This window comes from Oncorhynchus mykiss, unplaced genomic scaffold, assembly GCF_013265735.2.
Source record: "Oncorhynchus mykiss isolate Arlee unplaced genomic scaffold, USDA_OmykA_1.1 un_scaffold_121, whole genome shotgun sequence".
In the NCBI taxonomy this organism is placed as follows: domain Eukaryota; kingdom Metazoa; phylum Chordata; class Actinopteri; order Salmoniformes; family Salmonidae; genus Oncorhynchus; species Oncorhynchus mykiss.
In genome coordinates, this window is record NW_023493662.1 from 1,565,249 (window position 1) to 1,578,332 (window position 13,084).

The window sequence follows — 13,084 nt, forward strand, 5'->3', positions numbered from 1 at the left end:
AGCTGAGCTGGTTAAACTGTAGTAGGGTCCACATAGATACTAGTCATGCTGGTGTAGTCTATAGCTGAGCTGGTTAAACTGTAGTAGGGTCCACATAGATACTAGTCATGCTGGTGTAGTCTATAGCTGAGCTGGTTAAACTGTAGTAGGGTCCACATAGATACTAGTCATGCTGGTGTAGTCTATAGCTGAGCTGGTTAGACTGTAGTAGGGTCCACATAGATACTAGTCATGCTGGTGTAGTCTATAGCTGAGCTGGTTAAACTGTAGTAGGGTCCACATAGATACTAGTCATGCTGGTGTAGTCTATAGCTGAGCTGGTTAAACTGTAGTAGGGTCCACATAGATACTAGTCATGCTGGTGTAGTCTATAGCTGAGCTGGTTAAACTGTAGTAGGGTCCACATAGATACTAGTCATGCTGGTGTAGTCTATAGCTGAGCTGGTTAAACTGTAGTAGGGTCCACATAGATACTAGTCATGCTGGTGTAGTCTATAGCTGAGCTGGTTAAAGTGTAGTAGGGTCCACATAGATACTAGTCATGCTGGTGTAGTCTATAGCTGAGCTGGTTAAACTGTAGTAGGGTCCACATAGATACTAGTCATGCTGGTGTAGTCTATAGCTGAGCTGGTTAAACTGTAGTAGGGTCCACATAGATACTAGTCATGCTGGTGTAGTCTATAGCTGAGCTGGTTAAACTGTAGTAGGGTCCACATAGATACTAGTCATGCTGGTGTAGTCTATAGCTGAGCTGGTTAAACTGTAGTAGGGTCCACATAGATACTAGTCATGCTGGTGTAGTCTATAGCTGAGCTGGTTAAACTGTAGTAGGGTCCACATAGATACTAGTCATGCTGGTGTAGTCTATAGCTGAGCTGGTTAAACTGTAGTAGGGTCCACATAGATACTAGTCATGCTGGTGTAGTCTATAGCTGAGCTGGTTAAACTGTAAACTGATTTGTTATTAATTAAAATTCAATACAATGTTTTAATCTTGTACATTTCCATGAATCATGATGTCTGGTGTTGATGTATATTGGTTGTCCTTCAGAACCATTGATATGTTTTCTCAGTTGGTTCTCTGTCTCTATGTAATTCTCCTCAGTATCATTGATCAGCTTGTTGGCTCGGTCCTAATTGATGTGTTCTCTGTCACCTGGAGCTGCATGGAAAATGGTCCAGGAACTAAAGGACAATTCAGGACTAGTCAGCCCACTACAAGCTGGTATCACTTACTTTCTACTAAACTATATGGTCTGGTTTCCCAGACACAGATGAATCCTAGTCCTGGACTAAACAGTATGTTCAATGTAGATGTCCAGGAAACCGGCCCTAAATGTGTCATCTTTCATCCTCCCATACTGCTCAGTCCAGCAACATTAAACCTGTCCAGCAGGTGGTGCTGTTGACCAAACAATAAAACCAGCAGATATCTTGACTTGCCACTCAGTATATCAGTAATGTTCAGAATAGTACTTTAATATCATTGGAGATTGATGGTCTTTTTAATCCACTATCCAGAGTCAGGAACAGATGAAGTTAGGTCTGCTACTGTTCAGTGATTAAATATGATTTATGGTGATGGGAAATAATAAAAAACACTCAACTTCATCTAGTAATAGTTTTCCTTTGTTATTTATTCCAAGGTGTGTCTTTAACTTGTAAATGTATTGTGTGGAGGTGAGCTAGTGGTGTGGCTGATAGAATAGAATGAAAAGGGAGGAGGGGAGGAAGAGGGGAGGAGTGAAGGGCTGTTCAAGAAACCAGATGAGGAAGAGGAAGATGTTCAGGGGAATTACTGTCTCTGTTCCAAATGGTTCCCTATTCCCTATGTAGTGCACTACGGTGCTTCTGACCAGGTCTAAAGTAGTGTTCTACGTAGGGAATAGGGTGTAGATTTATTACAATATCATGCTTTAGTGTTTGGCACAACAATATATTAGATCTCCACCCCCCCACTTCCTGTCTGTCATCCCCCAGTTCTGTTAAGACTTCCTCTCATTGAACTGGGCCTCATTCTAAATGGTCACTTTGTATTGATAGTCCATACTGGTCTTCACTATGGTTCTACATACAGTATCTGTATTGATAGTCCATACTGGTCTTTACTATGGTTCTACATACAGTATCTGTATTGATAGTCCATACTGGTCTTTACTATGGTTCTACATACAGTACCTGTATTGATAGTCCATACTGGTCTTTACTATGGTTCTACATACAGTATCTGTATTGATAGTCCATACTGGTCTTTACTATGGTTCTACATACAGTACCTGTATTGATAGTCCATACTGGTCTTTACTATGGTTCTACATACAGTATCTGTATTGATAGTCCATACTGGTCTTTACTATGGTTCTACATACAGTATCTGTATTGATAGTCCATACTGGTCTTTACTATGGTTCTACATACAGTACCTGTATTGATAGTCCATACTGGTCTTTACTATGGTTCTACATACAGTATCTGTATTGATAGTCCATACTGGTCTTTACTATGGTTCTACATACAGTACCTGTATTGATAGTCCATACTGGTCTTTACTATGGTTCTACATACAGTATCTGTATTGATAGTCCATACTGGTCTTTACTATGGTTCTACATACAGTATCTGTATTGATAGTCCATACTGGTCTTTACTATGGTTCTACATACAGTACCTGTATTGATAGTCCATACTGGTCTTTACTATGGTTCTACATACAGTATCTGTATTGATTTTTTATTATAGTTTTTATTTTGCCTTTATTTAACACAACATTAAACAACACTATAAACACATATACAGTACAACAATTACATATTACATTAAAAACACAAACATCTTGACTAATAACAGCTGGCCTAAAAACAATATCACTCTTCTATGATATATACATCTGTAGTGAAACGCCAAATGGATCTCCCCCTTGCCCCCCTGGCCCCATTGTCCCCTTTACCAATAACCCAATCGGCATCAATGGAACTACCGGATTGGACTCAATCACCAGAAGATGGCGCCATCCAACCATCCACCCCACTAGACTGGTATCAACAAACACCAACCCCGCCCACTGAGGACACTCCTGACGAATGGGAGAAGCTGTTAGAAACACTGCTATTAGAGTAAAGCTCTGCCTTAAGCAGAAGTGCTTATATGGACTGTTGTGTCATTGATGTCTTGTGTCTGACAGAGGGAACACCGACGCGATCTGGAGCAGAATCAAAAAGGTATATAAAGAGACATTTGCTTTTGACTTCTTGAATTCTGAATTCATTTAGACAACCATTTGACTTCGGGTAATTGCCACCTGACTCAAATGACTTAAAGATTCTGACTTGCTGGAACTTGGGCCGCTATTGAACAGTTGTTCTAGTCGCCATCTGACCCGTTGTTTATCTTGATGCAATAATATCTTAACCGATTGAGCTCAACATGCCGGCCGGGACTTATAGCCACTGACACTGCGGTAGCTCAGCGTCGAATCTCTCGTCCCTCCAGACTAACTTGTTCTCTCTTTCTCTCTGTGTGTGTGTGTGTGTGTGTGTGTGTGTGTGTGTGTATAGAAAGCAGACAACCTCAATCTGGTTTCATTCCTGTAGTTATCAGAACACATGGGGTGTGTAACAATTATCTCTCCTTTCTAAGTGTGAACTTGTCCACTTCCCTTCATGGATTTAAAGGAAATGACTGGTTTATGTAAACTCCCTCTACCCCATGTCAACACCAATCCAATGCTTTTACATTTGTGAGGAGTAGAGAAGGAAAGCTACATTTCACAACTCTTAGTACAAACTCAAAACATGAAGCCCTCTCTAAGGAGCCCTCAGAGAGGTGGACATCAGAGAGATGGAGGCAGGCGGCAGGGAACTGTTGTATCTAATGAAGTCCGGTCCATCGTCGTTGATCATGTGGTCAACAGAGGTCTTACCATGACAGAGGCCGACACATTAGTTCACCCCAATCTGAAAAGATCAACTGGCAAATTCCATCATGAGAACATTTCAATAAGAAAAGCGGTAAGTCAGCAGGATGTGCACTATGCGTTACCTTTACAGGAAATGACATATTGTAATGCATGTCAACATGTTCCAGGATTGTTCCAGTAGGATCTATTGACAGTAAACTCTGTTCTACCCTCAGAATAGACAGAAGACCCCATGGTGGTGAACGTGTGCTGACTGACCAGCAGGAGAGGACAGTGGAGGAAATGGTGAGGGACAGGAATGATATACTGACCAGCAGGAGAGGACAGTGGAGGAAATGGTGAGGGACAGGAATGATATACTGACCAGCAGGAGAGGACAGTGGAGGAAATGGTGAGGGACAGGAATGATATACTGACCAGCAGGAGAGGACAGTGGAGGAAATGGTGAGGGACAGGAATGATATACTGACCAGCAGGAGAGGACAGTGGAGGAAATGGTGAGGGACAGGAATGAAATACTGACCAGCAGGAGAGGACAGTGGAGGAAATGGTGAGGGACAGGAATGATATACTGACCAGCAGGAGAGGACAGTGGAGGAAATGGTGAGGGACAGAAATGATATACTGACCAGCAGGAGTGGACAGTGGAGGAAATGGTGAGGGGAAGTGGAGGAAATGGTGAGGGACAGGAATGATATACTGACCAGCAGGAGAGGACAGTGGAGGAAATGGTGAGGGACAGGAATGATATACTGACCAGCAGGAGAGGACAGTGTAGGAAATGGTGAGGGACAGGAATTATATAATGACCAGCAGGAGAGGATAGTGGAGGAAATGGTGAGGGACAGAAATGATATACTGACCAGCAGGAGAGGACAGTGGAGGAAATGGTGAGGGACAGGAATGATATACTGACCAGCAGGAGAGGACAGTGGAGGAAATGGTGAGGGACAGGAATGATATACTGACCAGCAGGAGAGGACAGTGGAGGAAATGGTGAGGGACAGGAATGATATACTGACCAGCAGGAGAGGACAGTGGAGGAAATGGTGAGGGACAGGAATGATATACTGACCAGCAGGAGAGGACAGTGGAGGAAATGGTGAGGGACAGGAATGATATACTGACCAGCAGGAGAGGACAGTGGAGGAAATGGTGAGGGACAGAAATGATATACTGACCAGCAGGAGAGGACAGTGGAGGAAATGGTGAGGGACAGGAATGATATACTGACCAGCAGGAGAGGACAGTGGAGGAAATGGTGAGGGACAGGAATGATATACTGACCAGCAGGAGAGGACAGTGGAGGAAATGGTGAGGGACAGGAATGATATACTGACCAGCAGGAGAGGACAGTGGAGGAAATGGTGAGGGACAGGAATGATATACTGACCAGCAGGAGAGGACTGTGCGGCAGGTAGCGTAGTGGTTAGAGCGTTGGGCCGTGCGGCAGGTAGCGTAGTGGTTAGAGCGTTGGGCCGTGCGGCAGGTAGCGTAGTGGTTAGAGCGTTGGGCCGTGCTGCAGGTAGCGTAGTGGTTAGAGCGTTGGGTCGTGCGGCAGGTAGCGTAGTGGTTAGAGCGTTGGGCCGTGTGGCAGGTAGCGTAGTGGTTAGAGCGTTGGGCCGTGCTGCAGGTAGCGTAGTGGTTAGAGCGTTGGGTCGTGCGGCAGGTAGCGTAGTGGTTAGAGCGTTGGGCCGTGTGGCAGGTAGCGTAGTGGTTAGAGCGTTGGGCCGTGCGGCAGGTAGCGTAGTGGTTAGAGCGTTGGGCCGTGCGGCAGGTAGCGTAGTGGTTAGAGCGTTGTTGTTTGATTGAATGTTGTTTGATCGAATCCCCGAGCTGACAAGGTAGAAATCTGTTGTTCTTCCCCTGAACAAGGCAGTTAACCCACTGTTCCCCTGAACAAGACAGTTAACCCACTGTTCCCCTGAACAAGGCAGTTAACCCACTGTTCCCCTGAACAAGGCAGTTAACCCACTGTTCCCCTGAACAAGGCAGTTAACCCACTGTTCCCCTGAACAAGACAGTTAACCCACTGTTCCCCTGAACAAGGCAGTTAACCCACTGTTCCCCTGAACAAGGTAGTTGGACGTCTCCATTGTTGAGGATGTCTCCATTGTAGAGGACGTCTCCATTGTAGAGGACGTCTCCATTGTAGAGGACGTCTCCATTGTAGAGGACGTCTCCATTGTTGAGGACGTCTCCATTGTAGAGGACGTCTCCATTGTAGAGGACGTCTCCATTGTTGAGGACGTCACCATTGTAGAGGACGTCTCCATTGTAGAGGACGTCTCCATTGTAGAGGACGTCTCCATTGTAGAGGACGTCACCATTGTTGAGGACGTCACCATTGTAGAGGACGTCTCCATTGTAGAGGACGTCTCCATTGTAGAGGACGCCTCCATTGTAGAGGACGCCTCCATTGTAGAGGACGCCTCCATTGTTGAGGACGCCTCCATTGTTGAGGACGTCTCCATTGTAGAGGACGTCTCCATTGTAGAGGACGTCTCCATTGTTGAGGACGTCTCCATTGTAGAGGACGCCTCCATTGTAGAGGACGTCTCCATTGTTGAGGACGTCACCATTGTAGAGGACGTCTCCATTGTAGAGGACGTCTCCATTGTAGAGGACGTCTCCATTGTAGAGGACGTCTCCATTGTAGAGGACGTCTCCATTGTTGAGGACGTCTCCATTGTAGAGGACGTCTCCATTGTTGAGGACGTCACCATTGTTGAGGACTTCTCCATTGTTGAGGACGTCTCCATTGTAGAGGACGTCACCATTGATCACACCTTTGTTTCCACATTGGATAGATATTCTATAAATCTGATTACTGTGGGGTAACTGTGATCTGATTACTGTGGGGTCACCGTGATCTGATTACTGTGGGGTCACCGTGATCTGATTACTGTGGGGTCACCGTGATCTGATTACTGTGGGGTCACCGTGATCTGATTACTGTGGGGTCACCGTGATCTGATTACTGTGGGGTCACCGTGATCTGATTACTGTGGGGTCACCGTGATCTGATTACTGTGGGGTCACCGTGATCTGATTACTGTGGGGTCACTGTGTCACTGTGGGGTCACCGTGATCTGATTACTGTGGGGTCACTGTGATCTGATTACTGAGGGGTCACCGTGATCTGATTACTGTGGGGTCACCGTGATCTGATTACTGTGGGGTCACTGTGTCACTGTGGGGTCACCGTGATCTGATTACTGTGGGGTCACCGTGATCTGATTACTGCGGGGTCACTGTGATCTGATTACTGTGGGGTCACCGGGATCTGATTACTGCGGGGTCACCGTGATCTGATTACTGCGGGGTCACCGTGATCTGATTACTGTGGGGTCACCGTGATCTGATTACTGTGGGGTCACCGTGTCACTCTGGGGTCACCGTGATCTGATTACTGTGGGGTCACCGTGATCTGATTACTGTGGGGTCACCGTGAAAAAAGTTTGAATGTGTTGACGAAGCTTATAGTTGGGTAGACCCGAGAGGAGAATGTTGAGGATTGCCAGGGCCTTAAGAAAACTGAAGCCATCCTGGAGGTCTTCTGTCATCAGCAACCTTGTGGGATGCTGTGGTACTTTTAAGCAAGTCCATCATATGAGAACATCCCCCTGAAAGATAAACTCTCCTTTGTCATTCCAAGTAGCGGCCCCCTTTGAGTCTTTTATCTAACATTTTTCCTGTTACCTGCCGGAACATGTGTCAACATGTTGTGCATAACATTATCTTCAACATGCATTTGATCTTCAACAGGTAAGATCGCCGGTCCAGGCATTACAGGGGCTTGGTTCTCTCGCGTCATATTTTAAAGGGTCCGGTAGGGAAAGCGCTTAACCTCTTGAAACTAGGGGGCACTATTTTTATTTTTGGAAAAATAACATTCCCAAAGTAAATGGCCTATTTCTCAGGACCATATGCTAGAATATGCATATAATTGACAGCTTAGGATAGGAAACACTCTAAAGTTTCCAAAACTGTCAAAATATTGTCTGTGAGTATAACAGAACTGATATTGCAGGCGAAACCCTGAGGAAAATCCAATCAGGAAGTGCCTCTTATTTTGAAACCGTTGTGCCCCTATGTATCCCTATTGGCCATTGAAAGGGATATCAACCAGATTCCTTTTTCTACGTATTCCATAAGGTGTCTACAGCCTTTAGACGTAGTTTAATTTACGTATTTGAAAAACACCTTGAGGATTGATTATAAAAAACGTTTGCCATGTTTCTGTCGATATTGTGGATATAATTTTGTCGGCGTTGTCGTGACCGCTATTTCCGGTGGATTTCTCAACATAATGTGACCAACAAACGGAGGTATTTTGGGTATAAAAATAATCTTTAGGAACAAAAGGAACATTTGCTGTCTAATTGGGAGTCTTGTGAGTGAAAACATCCGAAGATCATCAAAGGTAAACGATTAATTTGATTGCTTTTCTGATTTTCGTGACAAAGCTTCCTGCTGCTAGCTGGAGATAATGCTATGCTAGGCTATCGATAAACTTACACAAACGCTTGTCTTGTTTTGGCTGTAAAGCATAATTTCAAAATCTGAGATGACAGGGTGATTAACAAAAGGCTAAGCTGTGTTTTGCTATATTTCACTTGTGATTTCATGAATATGAATATTTTCTAGTAATATTTTTTGACCGTTGTGCTATGTTAATTAGTGTAGTTCTCCCGGATCCAAGAGGTTAATGGTTGGTCTCTCTCTCACCTTGTTTTACCAAGGCCAAATATCTTTGCAAGAGGTTTGTGCATTTTTGGACCTTTTCATAGGGGTTCAATCCATGTCTGTTCAAAATATCCTATAAATTCTTTGCAATCTTTATTGATCGACACTGTTAGCATATTGCTTCTCTGGGAAAGTTAGCCCCAAAGCGAGTTTAAATACAATTTCTACAGATTTCTTTTGGTTTTGTTGACCTCTATTCTGTCAGGGTCAAGATGTATACCTTCTCTGTCATGATAGTCCTTGTCACGGTCGTCCTCCTCTTCATCTGAAGAGGAGAGGCGAAAAGGATCAGAGGACCAATACGCGGCGTGGTAAGTGTCCATGGTCAATCTTTAATAAAGAAAGTAGTGAACACTGAACACTATACAAAACCAGTAAACAAAATAACAACCGTGAAGCTAATCATATGGACTGTGCTGAAACAAGCCATCAACATAGACAATCACCCACAAACAAACAGTGCAACCCAGGCTACCTAAGTATGATTCTCAATCAGAGACAACTAATGACACCTGCCTCTGATTGAGAACCATACTAGGCCGAAACATAGAAATGCCCCAAAAACATAGAAAAACAAACAGACTGCCCACCCAACTCACGCCCTGACCATACTAAATAAATACAAAACAAAGGAAATAAAGGTCAGAACGTGACAACAAGATTCCAAATTGTCTTGGAACTCCTGGTACATTTCCCCAAAAGTCTTCTGGGTAACGACACACATGGCCTGGGGCACAAAGCATAATTTACAACCGTGGAAGAAACAACCGTTGTACTCAAACACTGTCTCAACACCGTCAATCTCTGTGTATACATCTACGTGATACGGCCCAACCGCCTTCTCCCCACTATTCAAAGCATGTTGAAAAAAAATGTTTTTATCCTGGGCCAAGTACTCCAACCATCGAATGGACCCACTAGAGTATGACTTGAATTGGCGTCGGTAGTTGTCAGGCGAGGGAATTGCTATAGAGGATGTAGGCAGATAGTGTGTACGTTTTCATGCATGCCGATGCAATAGTTGTACAACTCCAGGGGTCAATGCCGGCATCTTTGATTACCTCTTCTCTGAACCTGAAGCATCCGTCACGAAGTATATCCACATCGTTGTCACAGTTTGACTCCATCTCTTTATGGAAAGGTGTTATGATGAACTGTCTCATACCACGTCATGAATCTCTCTCCCTCTATGGGAGACATTTGATCACACCCAAACATTTCGGGACTGGGATAAGATCCGATATAATGTAGATTCTCCTCAGATGTGAAGAAATGAGGAAACCAACCTTTCAGAGTTTTCAAAACCCAAGGCCTCTGGCATTTGAGCCAATCTCATGGGTAAGAAACTTAAACTGTCAATGTATCTCTGGTTGAAGGCGGGGTCTAAAAACACTAGATTTTACTACCTTGAACTATGATACTGGGTGCAACACCTTGTTGTATCAAGGGGTTCAGAAGAACATAGGAATCATAGGCTCTAGAATTGTAAGCTAAAGTGTTTTAGAAAGAGTAATGCACAATTGGGTCCATCTGCTGACCACTTTTCACCCTTGAATGTCGTGGTAGATACAAAAATATGCAAATTAACACCTGATTGCTGATTATTCTCAAAATGATAAAACACCTATTTCTCTGAATGTTCATCTTCTGCCAAGGGCTGAATATAACACTCGTGTGGCACTTCTTGAACCACTTCAGCGTCTCTGCTTTTCAAAGGCCCTTTACAGATTGGGCAGTGTATGATTCCACACACGTGAGGTTTAGGGCTGTCTATTTTAAGGTTGTAATTGCGATGGCATTTTGGACATTTCCTGTTAATGTCACAACTGCTTACAGATTTACATGCCTTGGGGTGCCATGATTCAATTTTGTGTTTTTCGTAGCAGTAGGTCGAACGTGCGTTGACAATCTGCACAGGCTGTTAGGTTTAAGGGTTGCATCTGAAAATGTTCATCCTGACATACTCTGAACAGTAATAACGACAAGAGTGCCCCCCCTTTCAGGTGTAGCCGGTATGTCATGATGGACACACAAGGCGCTCCTAAAAACGCTGTGATGTTGGTAATAGCATAATAATGGGTGTTTTGCACATACAAGTACAGAATCTGAGAATGAGGTTGTGGGCTGTTCTGGACTTTCAAGAGAGCTGAATTAGCTCTACTGTGGTACAAAACAACAATCTTGATGTTCAGAAAGTTTTCAAATGTGACAATGTCATAGAAAGCCACAGCCTCCTGTATACCTAGACCCACTGCATTCTGGAGCTCAATAGCCTTTTGTAAAGCCTCTAGATCAGTACATCCAGGGTTGAGTAAATGTGATAGGCCTATTGCAAAGCATAACTGATAACCAGGATTGTGAACTTTTATGAGATATGCCCTTTTATTGTTTATGATCTCTGATTGCATGAGTATCAAGTTTCCTTCTCTGACCCCCTCCGCCTCAGGGTTGACGTACAATTTGTGCAACGAGCTCCAGGGTCTTATCAGCTGTGACGCATAAATTAGATTGAACAAGTCGTTCCAGCAGGGCTATAAATTGTTCAAGATCTGCTTCGCCGTTGGGTAAAACAAGAGATACAGTGTTTTGCATACTATCTCCACAAATTTCATGTTGTAAGACATCACGAGGTTCTGCAAAATCTGTAGCCCTTTCTAAAAGTTTGCTCAGAGTATCCAATATCATAACATAAAAAACAACATAATCAAGGTTCTGATTCATCCCTGTGAAATTAAAAAACAGCATAATCAAGGTTCTGATTCGTCCCTGTGAAATTAAAAAACAGCATAATCAAGGTTCTGATTCGTCCCTGTGAAATTAAAAAACAGCATAATCAAGGTTCTGATTCATCCCTGTGAAATTAAAAAACAACATAATCAAGGTTCTGATTCATCCCTGTGAAATTAAAAAACAGCATAATCAAGGTTCTGATTCATCCCTGTGAAATTAAAAAACAACATAATCAAGGTTCTGATTCGTCCCTGTGAAATTAAAAAACAACATAATCAAGGTTCTGATTCGTCCCTGTGAAATTAAAAAACAGCCGACTCTCTGTATTGCTGTATTTATTTCTGTAAACAACACAAACACTTCTATCAAAACCATCGACACTGATTTATTACACCATTTTCCAATTCCTCAAAAACATTGTGTGGTTGCTCAGACTCCTCGGACATGGGAGTTTAAGGAGGTGTGTGTGTGTGGCAGGGAGGGTGTTAAGGATGTTGTCCTCTCATTCATTTGGTTAATTAAGGATATGAGTTCTGCCGGTATCTGTAATAACAGGTTTTCAAGTGTCTGAATTATAGGTGGAGATGTCGGCCCTGTCTCATTCATTTGGTTAATTAAGGATATGAGTTCTGCCGGTATCTGTGATAGCAGGTTTTCAAGTGTCTGAATTATAGGTGGAGATGTCGGCCCTGTCTCATTCATTTGGTTAATTACGGATATGTGTTCTTTTGGTATTCTGGAAGGATCCATGTTACATACAGTTTTTTAGAGCTTGTTTTTGCGTTTTTTGAATCAGATTGTTGTTTAACAAGCGGGGCGTTGTTCAGAAGGATCTAGACTGTATTGACACATTAGAAAAGCAACCATTCGTTGGTGTAGCCAAACCTCTCTGGATTTTAAGAGCCATGTAAAAGGCTGTGAGAAACCTCTTGATCTACTTTAGGATCTGTTGTTTCTACCTCAGAATTGGCTGTATCAAGCTGTTTGGCCACATCATACATCAACAAATCGTCTACCTCAGAATTGGCTGTATCAAGCTGTTTGGCCACCTCATACATCAACAAATCGTCTACCTCAGAATTGGCTGTATCAAGCTGTTTGGCCACCTCATACATCAACAAATCGTCTACCTCAGAATTGGCTGTATCAAGCTGTTTGGCCACCTCATACATCAACAAATCGTCTACCTCAGAATTGGCTGTATCAAGCTGTTTGGCCACCTCATACATCAACAAATCTTCTATCTCAGAATTGTTATTTACTAAAGCCTTGAAACTATCAGACTTCAATATTTACTCATATTTTACTATGTATGTCCTGGGCGCCGAGTTCCTCCTCGACCACGTCCTCTCCACCAATTGGGCCTTCTGTGGTGGTATACATTACTGGCATCAGGCTTGTTTTTCTCTGGAGTCCAGGAAGGAGCTGGTATGATGTACATTACTGTCGGATTTAGATTTTAGTGATGTTATATATATATATATATATATATATATATATATATACGCCTGGGAGGACTCTGAAAGAAAAATATATACAAAATAGGGTATTAAAAATAAAATATATATTGTATAAAAATTATATATTAACATATTAACAATATATAGTTAAATGAGCTGTGTTTTTTTTGACGCTGTTCTGAGGAATCCTGGATAATGCGCCCCTTTCTCCTCTGGCTTTGGAGATTCT

At 43.1% G+C, this 13,084-nt stretch overlaps 1 protein-coding gene across 2 annotated transcripts in view; it reads right to left on the reverse strand.

Moving 5' to 3' along the window:
• The window catches only part of LOC118947085 (E3 ubiquitin/ISG15 ligase TRIM25-like), a 71,054-nt gene that overhangs the window by 37,535 nt on the left and 20,435 nt on the right, over nucleotides 1-13,084 (reverse strand). The window lies entirely within an intron of this gene.